Source organism: Perna viridis, chromosome 3, assembly GCF_037379345.1.
Source record: "Perna viridis isolate PV_CMFRI_1.1 ecotype Kerala chromosome 3, ASM3737934v1, whole genome shotgun sequence".
Taxonomy (NCBI): Eukaryota; Metazoa; Mollusca; class Bivalvia; order Mytilida; family Mytilidae; genus Perna; species Perna viridis.
Window position 1 is genome coordinate 34,809,068 of NC_142447.1, and position 20,633 is coordinate 34,829,700.

Genomic DNA, 20,633 nt, shown 5'->3' on the forward strand with positions numbered 1-20,633 from the left:
TCTGCGTAATATCCTTTCAAGTACCGTGAACCACGCTCCATAAATTGGAATGATAACTTTAAAGTTCTTATGGATGCCGTCGAGGACTATGCAAAAAAATTGATAAAACGAGAACAAGAAGACATTGATTCTTTGACAGAGTGGTTAAAGGCCGTGAAGTCTTTAATTTTGAAACGAATAAAAGTTTTAAGTAGGTCAATGAGTGCCAAGGCTACATCAGTTTTCAAAGACCCCGATGTAGCAAAAACATTGTCTAGTATACATGACAAATATGTTGTCGTACCAACAGACAAAGCCCAAAACAACATTGTTTTTGTCTGCAAAACGTATTACATCCAATGTTTATTATTAGAGGTAGAGGTAGAAAATAATAACAGTGATAAGACCTATACTGCTACCACACTCTCCATAGAAGAGATTGTGGAAAACCATAAATCTGTGCTATCCTCTTTCGGTCTCTCTACCAAGGACGATGATTGTGATTTACCGTCTATGTACTGGATTCCTAAACTCCACAAGAATCCATACAAACAACGTTTCATAGCTGGATCTGCAAACGTACCACCAAAACTCTTTCAAAACTTTTAACTTCTATACTCACAACTGTCAAAGAGGGTCTGCAGTCCTACCACAACACTTGTTACTCCCGTAGTGGTATTAATTCAATGTGGATCCTGAAAAATGCGAAAGTTCAAGACTATTTTCTGAATATAATAGCATTAAAACCTATGATTTTTCAACACTGTACACTTTTATTCCCCCTACTCAGTTAAAATCTTAAAAAAACATTATACATCGTTGTTTTTCCAAATAAGATGGTACACCTAGATACAAATATATAGTTCTTGGTAGAGATTCCTCATACTTTGTAAGAACTAATTCCAAATCATCTTCCAAATATACAGAGGAAGATGTTTACAAAACGCTGGAATTTTTAATCGACAATATATTTGTCCAGTGGCCGACATTCCAATGGGAACAAATTGTGCTCCTGAACTTGCTGACCTATTCGTTCACTCTAATGAGACAGACCTTATAACTAATCTGATCCGAAAGAAAGAAAATCATTTGGCTAGATCCTTTGATGTCAGTTTCCCCTATATAGATGACGTATTATCTTTAAACAATCCTAATTTCGGGGATTTGATACATCGCATCTACCCCTAAGAACTTGAGATAAAGGGTACTACCGACACTGTGAAGTCGGCCTCATTTCTTGACTTACACTTAGAATTCGATGGTAAGAGAAAACTATTGACCAAACTTTACGACAAACGTGATAACTTTTCATTCAAAATTGTCAACTTTCCTTACATCTGTGGCAACATCCCTTCAGCACCTGCATATGGAGTGTTCATATCACACCTCATACGTTATGCCAGATCTTGCCGAAACTACGCAGACTTTTCGTATCGGGCTAGAACTCTAACAAATAGTCTTCTGGAACAGGGTTATGTTGCTACAAAATTGAAGTCATCACTACAGAACTTTAATGGTCGTCATCATGAACTCGTGGATCGTTACGGTGTATCCATGTGTGCATTGAAAACTGATTTATTCAACGGGTCATAGTTTTCCTTTCCTCGTTTGTCTACCCCGGACTTGACCTTTTGTGAGCAACTCGGCGGGTGTTTCTAGAAAAGCAGAGGACGCTTACTCTACCGGTGCACCTGGTCCATGCTCTCAGTTTTTAGTGCCCGAGAGTCCAATAAAAGAGTCCGAGTTGATCATCTGCTTTTGTTACTTTGTATATATGATTTTAGTTATTTATGTTCTTCACTGTGTATGTCTGTTTTCCATGTCTGGTCTTTGTCCCTGGAATGTATTCTTTTTACTACTTTATAACCTTGGTTCCCTTGATTACTCTTTCTGAAACTGAGGCATCAGTTTCCAGTATTCATCTTTGTAGAACTTATCGGTTCTGAATTAGGCTTCATATTTTTTAGAATGTTTGTCTCTGAGTACTTCTTGTTTACAATTTATTTTAGATGTTTTGGGGTCTAATTCTGCTACTTCTTTGCTTTCAAACACGTGTACAACATACAAAATCTACTGTATTAATTTGAGTGGTATTTTTGTATTTAGTTTAATGTCATTTTCACGAACAAGCCACAGTTTCAGATATAGAAATATAGCACAATTGCGGTTCAGTTTGCCCTTAATTTACATATTTGGTCTAAGAAATCGTGGAAATAGTAATCAACGGAACCTAGAGCGGAAATCAAAAGAACATATTCCTAGAATAAAGGCCAGACATACAGAACAAAGAACATATTCCTAGAATAAAGACCAGACATACACAACAAAGCACATATTCCTAGAATAAAGACCAGACATACACAACAAAGAACATATTCCTAGAATAAAGACCAGACATACACAACAAAGAATAAAGACCGGACAGACACAACAAAGGATAAAGAGCGGACATACACAACAAAGAATAAAGACCAGACTTTTCATGGCATCTTCTTCATCTTATAACGAATTAGTTACATTCGTCATAGTTTTCTTTTTTCGTAGACTACCGGACATAAAATGAGCAAAAGGGATCAGTGGCTCCTGGTACGTTTCTTTGATAGGGTATATGGTTTAAAAGTTTAATACTTAATGAAAGGTGTTGTGTTTTTATGTTCCATTGTCATACATGATTGATGAAGATAAACATACATGTATGATAAATATGTAGACGTATAAATCATTGTCAAAATATCATGTGCATTGAGATTTTCAAAATACCTGTTTCATGTTAGTTGTAAAGTTGAACACATTCGTTACGTTCAAGGCATTGCTGTCGGGAATAGAAACTATTTAAATTTCTAAGTATTCGACATATGAGTTTTTACTAAAATAATGCCCTGAGTTAATTATCTAGACGATCTGGTTCAATAAATAATACATAGGTCACTTAAGATGATATCACAATATTTATTAATCAATTTTACGCTGGCATTATGGTTAGAAGAGGGAACCAAAATTCTACCGGCAATCAAAAGAATGTATTTCACGGAAAAAGACCAGACATGGATAACAGACATATACAACAAAGAACATTAAATAACCAAACGAAACATACAAAGTAATAAAAGTAGATGAGCATGGGGGCATGGACCAGGTGCACCGGTAGGGTGAATATCCTCTGCTTTTCTAGAAACACATTAAACAAATAAGTTTTCACAGTGCAGATGGATACACCTTAACGATCCACCAGTTCATGATGACGACCATAAAAATGCTGCATTGATGACTTCAATCTTGTAGCAACATAATCATGTTCCAGAAGTCTAACTGTAAGAGTCTGGCGCGATTCAAAAAGTCTGCGTATTCACGGCAAACTCTGGCATAATATAGAAGTTGTGATATGAAAACTCCATTTGCAGGTGCTGGAGAGATATTACTACAGATGAACGAACAGTTTGTATTTGAAAACATCTTTGGTATATTTAGAAGATGATTTGGAATTATTTTTACAAAGTATACCAATAACTACATATTTGTATCTAGGGGTACCGTCTTTTTGGAGTAACAGCGATGCATAATGTTTTTTAGTTTGGATTTTAACTGAGTATTTGGAATAGGAGTATAAAGAGTTGAAAAATCAAATGTTTTAATGCTATTGTATTCTGATAATAATCTTAAATTGAGGGTTTCCAGAAGATCTTTCGAATTTTTCAGGAACCACTTCGAATAAATACCACTACGGGAGTAACGAGTGTCATGGAAGGACTTTACACCCTCTTTGAAAGCTGTGAGTATTTATTTTGTCCTTTACATGAATAAACCTAATCATAGAATGCACTGTAAATCATATTATTTTTTCTGGATAAGTATAAAAGTAGTTTTAGTGGTTTCATTGCCAGCAGGCATTTGTATACAAATGACGGTAAAAAATTATTATTCATTCTGCTTGTTAGGAACACAGATTGTAAAATTGTTTCATACAAAGTTTTACCAGATTTCCGAAAAGAAGTGTTATTTCAGAGTTTCTAAAATATAGAACTTGGGTACAATGACTGAAGAGAGAAAAAAAAACGATCGAATTATATTAAAACGATTTTAAGCTACAACGTTGATTACATTGTCTGATACTTCCATTATCTGGAGACCAAACATCATTCACTGTGTTAATATTTATATCAAATTTTAGTCATAACTGTCAATTTAAGAGCCAAGTTTATCAAAATATTGTTTACTAATGTCTGAAAGTTAATTTGACTTTCTAATGCGCTATTTCGTAAATGGAATTACCCCGGATTACATGAAATGACACCAATAACAGTTACTATAAAAGAAATGAATTTTCTTGTATTAAAAGTTATTTATTTTCAATTTTTAAAGAGCCTTTGACAATGTTTAGATCCTTTGACAAAATTCACAAGCATACAATTTGATACATAATAATGATGAAATTTTTGCATACAAATTTACTTATAACTTAGTAAATCATTATACACATTGGATCACAATCTGTTTATGCAAATTTACATAATTGGGTTTCAAGAAGGTAGACACTGCACTACTGATTCAATTATTGGCGTTGGTAATAACGACATACATGGTTATGTTGCTACAAGATCAAAGTCATCACTACATATGTTTTATGGTCGTCATCATGAATTCGTGGATCGCTACGTTATGATGTATCCATCTGACCCACGAGAACCGATTTGCTCAACGCGTCATAGATTTCCTTTTGCTACTTCAGACTTTGTTTGTCTACCCCGGACTTGACTTTTTATGAGCAAGTCGGCGGTTGTTTCTGGAAAACCAGAGGACGCTTACCATACCGGTGCACCTGATCTATAATTCAAGATTTTAGTGGAGACTGAGTTGCTCATTAACTTTCGTTTCTCTGTACGCATTCTTTTGGTTGTTTAATGTTCTTTGTTGTGTGGGTGCGTTTTTTTTTTTCTGTCTGGTCATTGCTTCAGGAATACATTTGATTAATTCCGCTAGAATCTTGGTTCCCCAGATTACTCTTTGAGTCTAACTTCTCCAAATTTATCTCCATACTAATCTGTATAATTGGTCGCTATTGAATCATTCTTTTATTTTTTAAAGCAATCTTTTGAAAGTTTCTATATCCAGTTATTAACACTTACAAAGTTTTCATTATTTTATCGCCTCTCTTTATTCTTTTAAGAATGACAGTCATACTATATGTGTTTGATTAATTCCATATCGAATAGTTATATTCCTTTCAGATGTCAACATAACTTTACAAAGATTTTGGCGACGAGGCAACATGAATATACGAAATACAGGTTCATAATCCTTTAGAAGCCAAATCTGAAACTGGCAACAGGAGAAACCATCATAAAAATGTGTCCGTCCCTTTAGCAATGAATACTAATCCCAAACTTTAACATCAACTGTCGATCCCCAGGCCAAAAAAGGGACGAGGAAGCAATTGAACGGCAATGTTTTATAAATATTGGCATTGTAAAATTGGATAAAATGAATATATTATTTTATTGAAGTAGTTTATACCATAGGTTATCTCGACAAATTTGCGCAAAAGTATTGGGGGAATGGTGCAAATGAATCGTTCTTTCTGTTTGTGTTAATTTATTCCGCCAACATTACTTACAATTTACCGATTTAGTGAACTTTTCACTTGGTTGAAATCTGTATTCTTTGATGGACAATTCAATATCAAATAGTCAATTAAGACACCATTAAATTTTAGCAAAATAGTCCAAATTTACCGCTATAACATTGGTTCCCTTGATTATTCTTGTACAAGAGCATTTTAGAAATAAAACAATTGTTGCCAATGCTAATAGAACAATAAGATATTTAAGCTGTCGACATTGAACACATGTTTTGGAAAACAACAACATTGGTTTATATTGAAATCTACAGAGTAACGGATAATAGTTCATGGTTAATTTTACTTCGATAGAATTTAAGAGAAGAGAAATTCTCTTTTAAGAATTAGCTTTTGGAAAAACCTCATTTAATTAAGAACGTAAAGTTTTAAAAGGCAATGCAATCACTTTGAGTGTATTTGTTACTCGGTGTCAAGTTTTATTACAAGAAAGTGTCTGCTATGGTGCCATAGATTTTCAAAAAGTAGTTTACATTTCTAAGCTTTGACTTCTCTAAGAGCTTTAGGCAGAAACAACTATAATACTGCCAAAGCTAAGGGGATTCAGATATGTTTAGTAGGTAGTTTACATAGAGAATAAAACTATACAAACAAGGCAAAGCATCCTAAACAGAAACGATGTGCCTAAGTATAACACTTACTTGTCAGATTTTAAGAAATATATCTGATACGAATAAGGTTTGGGGTGGCTAAATTGTCCGAATCTATATAGTTAAGCTGGTAACAAAAATGTGATTTTACACTTTCAACAGAACGTTAGCTCATAACATTATCCATATGTAAATAACAAGTATAGAATTAAACAATTTCTCTGCCTTTTGATTTTGTTGCTGTATATTACGCCAGACAAATGCCAAATAAACAAATGATCTTATATAGTCTCATATTTCAGCTTTACGCGCTAAACATGTAAAACCCATTTACCTAATCAATTTTTCCATGTATATCCTCCTTTCCTGACTTATTAGCGCATTGTTCTCAAGTTCTATGTAAGACAGGAAATCATATTATTGAGCGGATATCACGTTGATTATACCATTCCTGATTTTCCAAGGCATTTGTTTATCATTGCGTAGACTGGCTGCATTTGCGGCCCAATAATCCTGATCAAAAATTATATAATTAACCTCTAATCCGGATAACAGAAACATAATAAAAAAATAACGCTGTTAAATATATTGATTTGCTAGCTATGTGATAATTAGATATATTTCAAAAGATAAATACGTTACGATGAAAGTGCAGGAATAACCAACAAAAGAAATGAAATTTAGCAACAGTAACGTCTTACTGACTCTATGTGACGAAAAAAATCCACTGATAAAATCTTTTGTTTTGACTAGCTTAAAACTCTTACTTAGAGACTTGAAATTAGTTTAAGTTTAATTCAATAACGAATTCAATGTAAATTCATTGCCATGAAAGCTTGATATACGTTCTAATTTCCTGTTCTTTAATATAAGCAGTTGAGAACTAAAATGTACTCCTTCATATTACATAATCAAGTCTAAATCAAATTTAAACGAATCCATGATTGTTTCTTTCAGTAAAGATCAATTTCTAACGCCAATCTAATAGACGAAGTCGAAGGCTTGGTACATAAGTACCAGACTCAAAGCAATAAAGATATTTGCCAGGCATTTGCAAAGTTCGTTTTTCGACTCGGATATAATGTCAAAGACAAGTTTAATGTCTATCAGGGATACTTTCATCACATTTCTATGACAAAATCATTGTGAAAAATACTCTCTTTTGCACCATAGTCAAATATGCTGTGTTACTTTGAATCAACAAACCATTTTAATCTCATTACTGCATGAACCATTGTTTTTTATTTATTTCATATGGATCGAATGATTTGTGACCACCGCACTTCTGAATACATATTACTTATTAGTACAGAAATTCATCGTAAAATGTTAAGTCATAATTTCTCGTTATCCTGGATACATCAACAAATATTATAGGTTTATTTTTATGGACATGAAGGTATATAAATGTCTCATTTTCTTTATTTACTTTAAGAAGAAATTAAGTTATAAATTGTGGACCGGTTTGATATACAAAGTCTAATTGGAAGTAATTTTACTTGTAAAATTGGCAGGTCCAGCTTTCAAAACCTTTTTGCTGTTGATAGATGGGGTACATGTATACCGAAAAACAATTGCTTTTGCTTATTTTTCTAGTAAATGGATATGCATTTTTATATGTTAGAAGAAGAAAAAAAAAATAAATAAAATAAAATAAACATTTTAAGTATATGTTACAACTATCAACTTTCGAAGACACTACCATTCCCTCGAATTTTTGCAGCGCTGTCATTTAAAGTGTATTGTTATGCAGAGGATTGGGGTGTTGTATAAATACTAAATTCTGAATTGGTATTTACATGTTAGAGAATCTTGCTTTAAAAACGCCCTCTCTAAAGGCACGGACATTTTGAGATGAAGTTACGACCTTCCGTTCCCAGTCAGTGAATAAATAGGTAAATTTAATTGACAGAGGAAGTACATGAAATCCTTCAGGAGTAACACCGAACCCTGAAGAAACTGGAAACCTGTATCAGTAAGACATCCTCCGAAACCCTTCAGCACCTGTGTATGGAGTTTTCTTATCACAACTCATACGTTATGCCAGAACTTGTTGTAACTACGCAGACTTTTTGTATCGCGCTAGACTTCTTAAAGTTAGCCTTCTGGAACAAGGTTATGTTGCTACAAAATTGAAGTCATCACTACAGTCATTGAAGTTTTATTGTCGTCATCATGCACTTGTGGATAGTTACAGTGCATCTATGTGCATCATGAAAAGGGATGTGTTCAATGTGTCATGGTTTTCCATTCCTCTTTCGTCTACACCGAACTTGCCTTTTTATGATCAGCTTGGCGGATGTTTTTAGAAAAGCAGAGGATGCCTACCCTACCAGTGCACCTGGTCCATGCTCCCAGTTTTTATGAGAGTCTGAGTTGCTCATTTACTTTTGTTACTTTGTATGTATTATTTTAGTTACTTTATGTTCTTTGTTGTGTTTGTCTGTTTTCCATGTCTGGTCTTTGTCCCTGGATTATATTCTTTTGATTTCTGCTAGTATCTTGGTTTTCTTGACTACTCTTTGATAGAAATTTCAGCGCATTACGAACGGAGTACCTGCCTAAACCGTATCATATTGTCAGTTCCAAAAGATGTAGTTTAGATTATTCTGTATATGAAGCTTTGAACAGATTGTCAGTAACTGCCCTTTAGGTTGAAGGAGAAGGTAAGAAAACAAACATCTTCTAAATGACTATTTTTTGCCAGACTTCATGCTGATAGAATCGTTTTATGACTCAATAGAAATTATATTTGATGTTGATGCATAGTGTAATTGCACATGCAACTAATAGAAAGCAATTTATTTAGTTATTTCTCTTAATTGGTGCACTCAGTTTCGTATAATTGTTTTATAAGCCCGCTTTTAATAATTAGAGTTATTAGCACTACAGTGTTTGACAATGTCAGGGGATATATACATAAAATTCTAATTTTAGTGTAACGCTAATTTGTATCATGGTATAGTGCTGCACTTTTATGCTATTATGCAGACACTTGCAACATTAATGCATAATTCATGTGCGAGTAACATGTTTTACGATTTTATCTGATGTGTTCTGTCTCCCCATTCAAATCTTTGCTGCGTTGTTGGCGAATACCAAGCCAGGAATTCAGTTTAATTGTATTGTCGACAATGTAAGGTAAGTTGATGATGATTTGTTTATTAGGAAGACTACGTTAACAATGTTCATTCTGAACGTTTCAAACCTGACATAAAATGTTACTGCATGACGATGATGCTGGCATGTTTGCATAGCATTCTCCAACAGGTCGTTGCCCATTTGTAAGGACACCTTCATATAATATAATTTCTGTTTCCGAGAGAAAAAGTAACGATTTTTTTTTTTACACCAAATGCTTTGGAAAGCGGGAAGTATGTGATACTGCTGTCCATTCTTTCATTCGTTGGTCCACTCAGTTACCATCCACAACTAAAACTGCCGAATGGAATTCGAAGAAAAAGCACACAATCTCAATCACATGATGTCATAGTGCACCTCTTATTTTGCATCTCCATCTTAATGACTTAGACTTTGTCATTTGTCAATCATAGAGGAGACATTTTTCTATCCAAAACACCTCAGAAAACGATAAAACATCCATAGTCACATTCTTCATCATTGATTCCATACTGTACCTGTTATTATTCTGAATGACTTTTGGGTTTTCAAGACTGCAAACATTGACTTCTTCATTTGTCAATCAAGGGACAATGTTCTTTACACCAGCTTATCACTTATCATTTGATATTCTAGCAGTATGGCTTTTTGTTCTGTTTAATTTCAGAGTCTAGGGATGTCAAACACTCTGTATTAGAAGTCAGTTATTTGACTTTTTTTAACTATTTTTTTTTTGCTCTGAGAAAGGGAGGAATGTGCAAGGACATTTTGTGACTTAATAACTGATTTTTAATTATTCGATATGTTTACCGGTTAACTATCGACTTAATTTACTGTATATATAAGTAATAAAACAAATTAAAAGGAAAACATGAAAACTGATATTAACAAAAAGTAACTACCAATACACAGTAAAATTGTCGATGTGGAAAACAGATAATATGACACATAAAAACTACACACTTGCACATAATCAAAAAGGTGCTACACCTGCTTGATGACTTTGTTTATATTTGTCTATATAGTTACGGTGGACGGGAGCGGGGAGCATCCTTTTGTGAGCATTTCTCAGTTTTTTTTATAGTTACAAAAGTTGCGGATTCGACGGGTTTTGCGGGAAGTTTGTCCTTCCTTTGAAAAAGAAATGCATGTACATTCTTTTGTCTGAAATTTCTTGATTCCCTTTTAACACCATTTAAACACTGAGTGAATATATTGTATTAGTAAGACCATATCCTAGTCCGTAAACATATATCTATCTTCTAAAGGACACACTTTCTTCACTTAACAAAGTCGATAAATAATGATTATTGTCATTCTTCAACTATTTATGGTCTAATGTGGTCATTGATGGAGTAAAAATTTCCCCTGACAAACTGGTGTAGCTTTCAAGCAAAGATACTATCACATTTGGACAATATTCGCCATGTTTTCATAAAATCATAAACTGTCTGGACTTACGTACTCTCATTGACACGAGATCTATATTTACTTTGTAAAATGCCTACATTGCTGTACTTCCGGAAATATATATCGTTGATAGTCGCTCATATAGTATATAAAGTTTATTTTCATTTAATTTTAGGTTTTACAGCTACTAAAAACTTTTGTAGATATTCGTTTTCAGGGCTATCTACTACATTATGTCTTTGTATTACCAGTTATACATCGCGTACAATAAGTTTAACTTCAACCCAAAGGTTAATTTTATACTTCTAAATTAAAAAGTATTGATCAGGTTGAATCAACCTTTTAACTCGAATTTAACACCAGAAGATAAGTGTCGAGTTCTCGAAGTACTACGCTGTACCTGTCCATCCATCAACACCTTTTGCCTCTATCTAGGTTTTTTTTCATATATTTCCTTTGCCAACGTTTGGAAGGCTTTATTTGACAGCGACAACGTTCAAAGAAAACATTGATCAAACAACGTTTTGGGAAAGGTGCCATGTTCCGCCACATGAGGCTAAATTGTCCGACTCTACCCACATCTCCCTATATCCAGTGACAATCGAAATCCGTCGATCCTATTATCCTTGTTTCCTAACCCATTTTTCATTTCATAATCATTCTATGTTCATTTTATCATCCATATCATGTTCATCGCCTGGATATAGCTGAAATATCGCTGCTCGGGCGTTAAACTCCAACAATCAACAATCAATCAATCAATCATTAAATGAAATAACAGGCATAGTTTTTTCAAAGCTCTTTTAATCTTTTGCAATGTTATATTTGTCTCCTTTAATGGATATAATGTAACACACACACACACACACACACACACACACACACACACACACACACACACACACACACACACACACACACACACACACACTAAAACATAGAGAAAGAGTCTTGATGAGTCTTAAAGAGTCTTAATAAAACAACACAGCCCCTATCTTTGTCTTTCTCGTAAATGATGTTTATGAGAGCAGTGTAAAAACTAAAACATCTGACGATCAAGTTCAAGAATGCATGCAATGATTGGCTTGCTAACTTTTGATTCATTTCACAAAAAAACCTTAAATGTATTTAGTTTAATGCTTACATGTTTTGCTGTACATCTCGTTTGCAAATCTAGAAACAAGTAAAAGACACCAGTAACTATTACCATTAATTATAACACTGGAAACATTCAACAGGAAATAGTTAATGGCCTATTCCCTTCAACAATAATGCTAGTTTTACTAACTTTTCCATGAGGCTTCAATTACGATATATACTTGCATAATTTTATCATGATTTCAATTTTCTTAACATGAGTGCTACACGGCATCGCCACCGTGTTCTCGTTAATGTAGAGTAAACATACATTAATCTAAAAGTAAATCACATATTTCATTTTAATTTTAATTTTATCTTGATTTTTAGTATTTGAAGGCTGTATTCTGTTACTCTAACCTTAATTCAATAATTGGTTTGGCGTCTTGTACATTTGTATGCATTTCACATCATGTTTCTTAAATTCGTGGGGGTTTCCAGTACACGAGATTGTATTGTACTTATTTTGGATTATATCTATGTACACAAATTTAGCCAACAGTATATATGGACATTCCATAGAAGAAAATGTTACAGAGTAAAAAATATGCCAGCATGTTATGGTGCATGGGCACCTGAAAAATATACACCAAAATAAAAAGATATTGTTAAAACAGTATAATATTTTGTATTCACATCATTTTATATTTTGCGCACAAAATAATGTGTTGCGTATACATTATAGTTGTTTGTTACGCACACTATAACATAATGAATATAATATTACAATGTGCACACTTTCATGCACTTTTTCTGATGATGCCTACAGGAATTCGCCAGTTTTATTATTACTGTTTTAAACGTTAATACAACTCAAATGATTCTTTAACATAACTGGTTGATATAGCTTAACAACCCATTGTACAGTGTACTAAGGCTACTAATATCAAATTTATTCAAAAGTATACGACCGTGAAGTCATCTTTATTTGATAATATCATGCTCCTGTTTTGTTAAGCATAAGATGAAATAGACTATGCTAAAAGTTCAGTATTATGGAATGCCCTACACGTATACAGAGTAATCAAGGGAACCAAGGTTATAGCGGTAATCAAAAGAATGTAATCCAGGGAAAAAGACCGGACATGGAAAACAGACATACACAACAAAGAACATAGAATCACTAAAATATACATGCAAAGTAACAAAAGCAAATGAGCAACTCGGACTCCACTAAAAATGGGAGCATGGACCAGGTGCACCGGTAGGGTAAGCGTCCTATGTTTTTCTAGAAACACTCGCCGAGTTGCTCTTAAAAAGTCAAGTCCGGGGTAGACGAAAGAGGAAAGGAAGACTATGACACGTTGAAAAATCGGTTTCCATGGCGCAGATGGATACACCGTAACGATCCATGATGACGGCCATAAAACTGTCGTAGTGATGACTTTAATCTTGTAGCAACATAACACAGGATATGCAATTAACAGAAGAACTAACAGCTCACAATAAAAATGCTGACGCTGAGCAAACTTTTTAGGAAGCTCATATTCGATACAAGAAATACTACTCATCGTTTGCATTTAAAGCCTGCAATAGCATTTAATTCTAACTTGAAATATTCTGGTGGTGCTGGCGGAGGTATATTATGTGTAGGAGCGTATTTATAAGAGGTAGAATCTATTTTTTCATAGATCAATTGATAATTAAACGGAAGCATAGTTAGGGTGAATACCTTTACTTTTCAATCGTATGCAAGCTATCTTCAAGCGAAAATCCTATAGCCTTTTATTAAAAAAAAAAATTAAAAAGGTTAGAGGCAGTCTGGAGATAGGATAACTGTACTGAGACCATTTGAAATGTAAGGGGCTATCACTGAAAGTCGAACTTAAATCGCCTGCATTGACCATTTCTTAATTTCAAACAACACGTCTGCAAAAAGAATAAAATGTTTCCAGTGTGATTTTATTACAAATTTCAATAAAGTGAATTGGATAGTTGTTGTAAAATGTGAGGCATGATAACGATTTAAAAGTTATTTGAATAAGAAAGTTGATCCTTAAACTTATACAGCTACCTCTTAGCCTTTCAAGGGCGATTATGATATTTTCCTAAACTAATCTCTGGATCGCATGCTATTAAGTGAATAGAAATGTATCTCATACTCTGTGATATCTCCACAGACCTCATTACTTCTTGTTTCATTACGAATAACCCCGCTAGGTTATGAACTCTCTTAAATGTGGACTATTCAACAGTTCTAATGTGTTCGGTGTACTCTACTTATTAACATAAAGAAGCCGGGTTAATTAGAAATAACCTCACAGCACTGGTCTACATCTTTTATTCAGTGTAATCAGTGGCCTAAATGAAGCCATTTAACGGATGAACATTGTTTTCTTAGCAACTTGTTGTTCGTCTTGGTGCGCCTAATTCAAAAGTTTTAAATAATTAAACCATTACCCAGGAACAAAAGTGCTCAACATCTGATTGTTTCTTGTGACTATAAATAGCTGTATACATGCAAAAGTGTGATCTAACCAAAAACTGTTTCACGAATCGTCCTCCATGAATTATAACAGTGCTTTTGGTTGAATTGATAGCAATAGTTGTAAGACGTAAAGGGTTAATATTATAGTATTATTGCGTACGGTTTTCCATACTGGCTTAGTTATTAGTCCGAGGCTAGCCATATTGGAAGAGTAATCAAGGGAACCAAGGTTATAGCGGTAATCAAAAGAATGTAATCCAGGAACAAAGACCAGACATGGAAAACAGACATACACAACAAAGAACATAAAGTAACGAAAATCATACATACAAAGTAACAAAAGCAAATGAGCAACTCCGACTCCACTAAAAACTGGGAGTATGGACCAGGTGCACCGGTAGGGTAAGCGTCCTCTGCTTTTCTAGAAACACCCGCCGAGTTGCTCACAAAAGGTCAAGTCCGGGGTAAACAAACGAGGAAAGGAAAACTATGACCCGTGGAATAAATCAGTTTTCATGGTGCAGATGGATACACCATAAAGATCCACGAGTTCATGATGACAACCATAAAACTTTTGTAGTGATGACTTCAATCTTGTAGCAACATAACCCTGTTACAGAAGCCTATTTGTTAGAGTTCTAGCGCGATACAAATAGTCTGTGTAGTTTCGGCAAGCTCTGGCATAACGTATGAGTTGTGATATGAACACTCCATACGTAGGTGCTGAAGGGATGTTGCCACAGATGAAAGGAAAGTTGGCAATTCTGAATGAAAAGTCATCACGTTTGTCGTAAAGTTTGGTCAATAGTTTTCCTTTACCATCGATTTCTAAGTGTAGATCAAGATATGAGGCTGACCTTACAATGTCTGTAGTATCCTTTATCTCAAGTTCTTTGGGGTAGATGCGATGTATCAAATTCCCGAAATTAGGATTGTGTAAAGATAACGCAGAAACTGAGATTAAAGGATCTAGCCAAACGATATTCTTTCTTTCGGATCTAATCAGCCATAGAGTCAGCCACATAAGAGTGAAGGAATAGGTCAGCAAATAAAGGAACACAATGTGTTCCCATTGGAATGCCATCACGTCCTCCACACTGGACTAATATGTTGTCGATTAAAAATTCCAGCATTTTGTAAACATCTTCCTCTGTATATTTGGAAGATGATTTAGAATTATTTCTAAAAAGTATGAGGAATCTCTACTAAGAACTATATATTTGTATCTAGGTGTACCATCTTTTTTGGAAAAAGAACGATGTAGAATGTTTTTAAGTCGGGATTTTAATTGAGTATGGGGAATAGAAGTATACAGTGTTGAAAAATAATAGGTTTTAATGCTATTATATTCAGATAATAGTCTTGAAGTGATTGTCTCCAAAAGATCTTTCGAATTTTTCAGGATCCGCATTGAATTAATACCACTACGTGAGTAACAAGTGTTGTGGGAGGACTGCAGACCCTCTTTGACAGTTGTGAGTGTAGAAGTTAAAAGTTTTCAAAGAGGTTTTTTTACAAAGTGCGAAGAATCTTTTCCAAGTACAACGAATTGTATTTAGGAGTTCCATCTTTTTAGAGTAACAACGATGGACGAGGACTGAGGCGTAGCCGAAGTCCAATATTTCTAGCCGAGGACCAATAACTCAGCCAATACGCAAAACCTTAAGCAATTAAACCTTTATTGACTAACTAGTCAAATAATGTAGGTCAATATGAATTTTAACCAGTCCAATATGATGTATTGGACGGCTAAATCCATATTGGACGACTATGTCCCGTTTTGCGCACTATTGTATTTTGTGTCGTATTGGCAGTTTTGATCATATTTAGACGAATATTAGAACGTTAGTACGTAAAAATGCATATAAAACAAAAATCTTTATGTATTAATATTTAAACGATAGTTGAATCATTTCAATGTGGATCCTAAATGAAATTGAAAAATCTTCTGGAAGCTAGATTATTATCGGAATATAACAGCAAGACTTACGATTCTAAAAACCCTTTATACTACTATTATCATGCTCCATCGAAAAACCGACTTGAAAGCATTGTGCATCATATTTACTCTAAAAAGATGGAACTCCTAAGTACAATGCGTTGTACTTGGTAAAGATTCTCCACACCTTGTAAAAAAACGATTCAAAATCATCTTACACAGGCAAAATTATTTCGTATGATTTTCACACGAATTTCACTTGATTTTCACTTGAAATGAGCAAATAAACTTTATTACAAAGTTTACGTGAAATTCGGGTGAATGGTTCACATGAAGTTTGTGTAGAGTGAATTTCATGTGAAGCTTGGGTTAACATGTATTTCACGTGAGAAATATTTGGCTGTTTACCAAAGAAGTTGTTGTCAAAATGCTGGATTTTTTATCGATGATATACACATTTGTCCACAATGTTTTTATTGGAGTCCGGATTGTTCATTTACTGTTGTCCTTTTGACTATACTTGGTATTTTGGTATTCGATGTTCTTTGCAAGTTGTTATCCTTGGATTGTACTCTTGTATATGTTTTATTGTTTTATTGTTTAATGTTGCTTTTTTTAAATTAATAAAAATAACCTCGTGTTTATGTATCATACACAGTAAGAACAATTAAATAATGTTTCTATTTCTTGTGTCCGATCCCTTTCGCATCTCTGATATGCAAATGATAATTTATCAATAAAATATGTTTAAGATATTTATAATTTCAAACCATATATCGCTTAAACACCATCTTAGAATACATATCTCTCAGATAAATTATCCCAGGTACTAATCCTTCATAATTATATTGCTTAAATATTTATTCCTCAGATATTTATCTCTCAGATATATTATTCAGAAACTCGGCCCAAAGACAAACACTTATCAGATACTCGTCTCTCAGATACTCTTATTATATATTAGGTACTCATTTACATACTTATCTCTCAGATTCTCATTTTGCAGATACGTATATGTCATACACTTATCTCTGATGCAAATCTTTTTATACTAATCTCTCAGGCATTTATATCTGTAATATATACTCATATCATATGTACTTATCTGTCAGATAAATATCTCTCATGCACTCAGATATTTTACTCTTAGATACTTGATTCTAAGAGACTCCTCTCTCAGTTACTTATCTCTCAGATACTTTTCTCTCATATACTCATCTATCAGATACCTATCTCTGAGGTACTCATCTTTCAGTTACTCATCTCCCAAATACTCCTCATCAAACGGATACTCATCTCAGAGAAACATATTTCTTGGATACTCGGCCCTCTAAAACATATTTCTAAGACACTGATTCCTCAGAAACAAATCTCTCAGATACTTATATATCCCCGATACCATCTCATCCAGAAATAACAAATCTTATCGAATCAATCATTTATTTCATTGCACAAATTGGCTGCACTTAGAAATGCAAATCATATTTCCTACTTAACCGCCGGCTAGGACGTAATTAGTTTCATTCTATATGCAATATTTACAATTTCTAGCAGCGGAAAGGACTCAGTAATTGACAAGAACTCAATTAAGAATCAGATTGAAAATTCTTGTGACACACAAACATACCAATACAATTGATATGTAATTTGTTTGTAATGACCACAATATTATAGTACTTGACCCATGTTATAAGAGTAACACTGTTTTCATCAGGGTCAGTTAGATGGGACAAACTGTAATGCTTTCCATTTTGGTGTAAATTAATAGAATTTTATGACTCATAATTAGATATTGTAAGACTTAGGGATATTGCAGCTTTAGCTACATGTAGTTAGTATAAGAATTTTAGAAAAGTAGTGCTATATGCCATAATTCGTTATTCGTAATACATTAGTGGTCAAATGTTACAAACCTAATTCTGACGAAAACAAACCCTTAAATCTAATTCGAAACGTTTACATTCTGCTTTTTTCAAGACCGACCAGATAGCGGAGTGTGTATAAAAGCACCTGTGTCAGTAAGACCGCATACCATTGGTGAATAATATAACGTATCAAGTACCTATTCATATAAAATTCAGATGCAAAAAATTCCACCGACCCACCATACCTACATAAGCTATTATTGACGTATATTATTCTCCTAACTGAATGCTGATCTGTATTAAAGAAAAAGAATTCATTCATCTCCCTCTTACAGTTCTACAAAATAAGAACGATAACGCTTGCTCAGTGCCAATTTCATGTACAATCTGCATACATTTTATCTCAAAAGTGGAACAACAGAAAGGCAACTGTATCAAAATAATATTGCAGGTTTTTTGTCAATTGACACGCATGACCCACATCCTGTCTGATGTCAATAAAGACCACGACTGTATCTTTACTGAATTATGTATATGTGTTTGTTACTTTCCATTGTTACACTTATTCCAGATTTGGTCGTGCGATTCATGCACATGATTATAATCGGTAATAATAATTTCCGACTCCGATGACAAAGACATATAGAAATACAATCCGATGAACCAACAATAGGACCAAGGGAATCATAAAAATGTCAGCTTTGTCTCATTTTCATTAAAACGATTGTAATAACAATTCATCAACTTAAACTTTAATTTCACCAGAAAGGGCTTAATGTTTTCATTAGATTTTATAGGTCTCCTACTGTGGGTTTATGATTTTTCTCATCCCAGGTGTCCGTTTATCTGCAATGAAAATTTCTCCATATTCTTACTCTTACATGTATCCGCAATATAATCTACAATTCACATGTAACTCGATCGGATTGCACTCTGCAGCCCCGGATCACGAGTGCGGAATGTTTTAAATGCAGCTGCATGGATTTCGTCCTATTAAATTTCATATTCCCTTACGATACATTTTTTCTAATTGCCTTCAAAATGTGATTCGACATGAAAGAAGAGTAATAACAAAATTATTGAACTGATAAAATCTAGGCATTAGCTACATCTAAAAGGGATAATCTAAAAGGAAAGTCCGTATAACAAATGGCAATATCAGGGTAAAAAACCGGAAAGTTGGAAAACCACCGTGATGGTCCTGACTTGGTACAATCCTACCCGACTCAACTGACAAAAGGTACAAAAGATGCATCCGTTATCCTTCCATAAAATACGCGTAATAGTTGCAATATTACTCAAGAGAAATCAGCACCGACAAAATATATATCAATTTATATTATCATGAAAACTATAAAATATTAGTAATGGCAATGTACTGAGGTGTGGTTAATAAAATTTTACGATAAGCCAAAATATATAGCATACGTTTGTACAACCGAGTATTGTTATGATATGTGATGGATCACGAAGTTGTCCCCAAATAATGATAATTATACTATCGTATTGATTATCATTTTTGATGGTTTTGTACATTATGTATGTATGTCGCATCAAGAACTATAAAGTAAGGTTTTTTCTTGTTTTTTTTTGTAATAAATGGTTATTGCTGCGACCTTGATCTGAGATGTTGCTCACATCTATCCCGCGGATACTCTTTCATCTTTATTCTTCTTCCAACAACTAATTAATTAATTCACATTAAAGAGATCCTGACTTAGGTCCATTAATTCCTTTTACTTAATATTTTCATAAGCTATGCATACAGAGCTATTTAATAAAGGCCATCGTCGATGTTATGAGTCACTATAGTTTTTAGGACCCTATAGAATGTATTCTCCAAATATTGTTAAATGATAACGTACACAAATCGTGAAAAGACGTTAACTACAAAGATAAATAAATAAATAATAATTAATTAGCTCATTAATATTTCATATGCAGGTGAAGAGAATACATGATTTTAATAATATCAAAAATAAAATTGAGGGATCAAAAAGGGTACTGATTGTAGTATAGGAAAAACTGAAAAGATCGTAATGTATCAACAGGAACAAATTTATTCTGATGAGTAGAACTCAGTATTCAAATATCGTAGCTGCCAAAACAACTCCGTAATAAAACCATAAGCCTTTGAGGAATTATTTGTTTCAACAAACTCGATAAACATTACCTTTGAGGGCCGTCCCAAGTTACATTTCCAAGTGCCAACATTATTGATTTCTGCTTCTGGTCCATTTACTGCAATACAGGTCTTTTCAGGGCTTTGTTAAATATTTCCTGTTTATTCCATTAAATGGATGTACATACAGACAATACCTTAATATCAAATTGATGAAGTCATGAATAGCGCACTGTGTAACGGCAATAGAATTATTGCATGTTTAATTGATGAAATCCTATTTATGTTTGACAATGCATCCGTCATATCATCATTCTGTAAATTGCAAGGCTCTAACACATAAGGCGCGAAACTGTATCAAACGAATAAAAACAGTGTTTATTGACTGCACTGGGATTTCTGTGAAAACAC

At 33.8% G+C, this 20,633-nt stretch overlaps 1 protein-coding gene across 1 annotated transcript in view; it reads left to right on the forward strand.

The window, feature by feature from the left end:
* The first annotated feature begins 9,164 nt into the window (after positions 1–9,164).
* Positions 9,165–20,633, forward strand: part of LOC148622008 (zwei Ig domain protein zig-8-like) — a 32,020-nt gene continuing 20,551 nt past the window's right edge. The window contains exon 1 of the mRNA XM_088571466.1: positions 9,165–9,342. The gene's annotated coding sequence lies outside the window, so the exon portion shown is untranslated. The remainder of the gene's footprint in view (positions 9,343–20,633) is intronic.